The following is a 3,625-nucleotide window of genomic DNA, read 5'->3' on the forward strand; positions in this document are numbered from 1 at the left end:
TTTGTGTCGTTATTGTTTTTGCTCCCTGAATAGCACCAGAATGATTAATATTCTCCCCAAAACGAGGTGAATGTGGTCTACAGTAGGGTTGGTTCCCTCAGATGTACCATTTTCGTAATCACACTGATTATGTACATTAGTTTGTCCGCTCCATACACAGGCCCTTGGGTCTTTGATTAATTATTAGATCTATTAATATCACAAGAGTCATCAATGCACTATCATGTCATCTTCCTGAGGCAAGGGTGTTAACTGTCTATGTTAGTCCAGTTTCCACCCTTGCCGAACTGGGCAGGAATTTCTGGGCTTGTAGCGCTACCAGTGGCTATTACGAGTTATGTCCCTTCTGTGTCCCACCTATAGACCAATCTGATTACACTTCTCATATCACTTGCATTTCCTTCAAACAAATTGGCGGCGCCCAGTCAAGACGATCTGATTGATAATCAAGATCTATATTTTGATAAGACGGGTCTCACTTCGCGAAGTGCATAAAATCAGTAGAGCACCTCGATTAAAAACTAGAAAATATATGTTGAGGACGAGTTAGGTGTATACTTTGCAAATCATGCAGTCGTCTGAAAGCTGCATGGCAGTTTACGAACCGGATGTCGATTTTGTTACTTGATTTTGATTGGATTATGCATATACTCGTTATTCCAGCCAAAATATTACTCAATATTTGCAGCCTAGTTCGGCAAGGGTGGAAATTGGGCTTTATAGTCAGTTAACTCCCTTGCTTCGGGAGGATGTATCCTGTGGACACAAAATGTTCATACAGACAAGTGACCAATCAAATAACATGTTGTCTATGACAATAATTATATCCTAATTTAAGTTGAACTTTGCAACTGAAATCGTCACACAATTTACAGCCAACAATTTACAGGGCTTGTCATATAAAACTTGTCTTGGACACTTGTTGCATAAAGCCGAACTCCAGATGTTCCCAGGATAAAAATTATGACAATCTGAAAGTTGACACATTATGATTTCTGACATTTGTCCCGGTACATACATGACGTCTAGAAATTGACGTCACCACTCTGTGGGCTCCTGGCCACAGAAATGTACGATTATTGCAAAACATCGGAGGAGGCTGCCACCCTCTTGGTCTCTCCCTGCGGCGTTTTATTGTATGATAACCCACCCCCTCGTCGTTTAGTTTCTAAGTAAGCAGTGTCCTGTGTGTAAAATGTATAGTTAACCAACCTTCAGTGGCAGTGATTAGTGATGTCATTTGATTGTGACGTCACAATGGTCTGCAAAACGAGAAACATGATATTTCACTCGACACATGGTATATCCTATTTATAATATATATTTTGTGTAGTTGTCTCCCGGAAAATGAAATTATTTCATTACAAATGTTAAAACCGTAAAACGTAAATTCCCCCTACCTATCACCCAGGGACGGTTCACCACACCTTGTATTTGCGACTAAAAAAGTAGTTTCATGTTTGCAAAATCTTTAAAAAATATAAACAAAAGTAGCAAAGATATTTAAGGTCACGAATTCTGTATCATACATAGATATGATTATATACAAAATCAACTTTAACAAACAATATTTTTGAAAACTACGAGACCGCTGTTGGAAGCGAGAGAACACGCTGGTTAAGTAACAAACGTGGAGTCTCGATTGACGAGTTCATTGCATATTTACAGTTTTTAACGAAACATTTTCTAGAGAATAACAAACGGCATGAAGCCATATTAACTCCATAAATGACCATCTGTCATTTGCCTTTCAATGTGGAACGTAAAAAGGAAGTGAACAGTTTGTGTACGGACCAGACACTTACGATAAAGCGAGAATATTTGATGGGAGGTAACTCTTGTATGACAATTGTTCCGTCAAAGTATTATGTTCACAGCTGTGAAATATCAAGTGTTATGTTCACTGCAATGAAAATATCACTTTTCTCAACTTCTGAAAACTCAGTCTTTCACACAGAAGTATATAATAGATATCCCCTTTATCTCTCCCAAGGAAGATCTCTTGTGAAAGCCAGTTTGGGATAAAAAAAAGAGAGAGTAATGAAACGCGTGTAAAAGAAGATTATGAAGCTGTCTTAGCGCTAAGGTATCTTAAGTTGACGACAGGTCTGACCTGTCGTAGGAGCTTACAGCAGGCAAGGGGGCGGTCGGGTAGCCTAGTGGTTAAAGCGTTCGCTCGTCACGCCGAAGACCCGGGTTCGATTCCCGACATGGGTACAATGTGTGAAGCCCATTTCTGGTGTCCCCCGCCGTGATATTGCGGGAATATTGCTACAAGCGGCGTAAAACCATACTCACTCACTCACTACAACAGGCAAGCTGGCTGACAACAGACGGTATACTGTAGAAAACATTAGGCAGACTGTGTGAGTGATTTCCGCTTTCACTTTAGAAAAAACAACTAACAACGTACAGGTCCTAGAATACACACACAGACATCATATTTACCTATTATGAATGTTATGAATATGTTTTTCTATATGTGGGCGCACCGTTACTATGCACGTATTCCTTGTCCTGGTAGATATGTTACCTTTTGCCGGTTGTTAGATCCTGCATAGTGACAGGTTAATACAGGAGATAATTAACAAGATATGTCACAAGGAAGTCCTCAACGTAACAAAGAAACATTCATTGATGCAGGATATTTGCAAGTGCTATGTATAATATTTTCAAGTTTCAAGGATGTTTTTTTTAACCTCGCGAACGTACTGAAATATTTGTTTCGACGTTTTATATTTAGGTGCTCTGAAGATGAACAAATAAAATCGGTATCGCCATAAATACTATACACAAAGGAAAAGATAAGCACCCTCTGTATATTTTACAAGGACTTGCCATTGGACGAGCGGTGGCATGAAACCCTGTTATCACAACTTCGGAAAAACGAGTGTGAGTGAGTTGGGTTTAACGCCGCTTTCAACATTCCAGTTATATCCCGGCGTGTCAGCTTAATGTGGGAGGAAAGCCCGAAGTGATGCAGGTCTCAGACGTTTACCACTTCGGTGAAACCTACGAGCACGGGTATGGTGCTGACAAACCTAGAAACATAATCGGGGCGAACCGGGATTCGAACCCACAATCATAGGTTTCTGGCGTGCCCAAGGGACGCAACTCTGCACAGCGAATCGCGGCGCCTTAGACAACTGATCCACCCGTGCCCCCTCGGAAAAACGAATGTGATTGCAAGAAGACACCTCTGACAATAAGAAAACAAAAAGTTTATCCTATTTTGAGATTTGATAATGATTCTAACAAATTCTAACTCAGAGGCACTGTATTTGCGCAAAAACCAACAAACAAAAAAAACAACAACAAAAAACGGTAGCCCCAATAAGAATGAAAGTACAGAGTCAGGAACACTTCACATCATGATTGATGATGAAAAATGTCCTTTTCAGTCCAAAGATGAGATAAATGACACAAATCATCAATAGCGGGTAAACCCGCCACGTGCCCGGATGGCAGATTCCAGCCTTCATTTCATCCCTCCAGTAAGTCGTCTGATGTGCTGAATGGGCAACTGCAGCCATTCTCGATGGAGAGCTGCCCCAATTGGGCCAGAGTTTGTACCGGATGGCCCAGGACGTGTACTCGGCGCCCCAGGAGGACCCACATATTCTCC

Source organism: Haliotis rufescens, unplaced genomic scaffold (assembly GCF_023055435.1).
Source record: "Haliotis rufescens isolate VD_foot unplaced genomic scaffold, xgHalRufe1.0.p SCAF_10, whole genome shotgun sequence".
Lineage (NCBI taxonomy): Eukaryota > Metazoa > Mollusca > Gastropoda > Lepetellida > Haliotidae > Haliotis > Haliotis rufescens.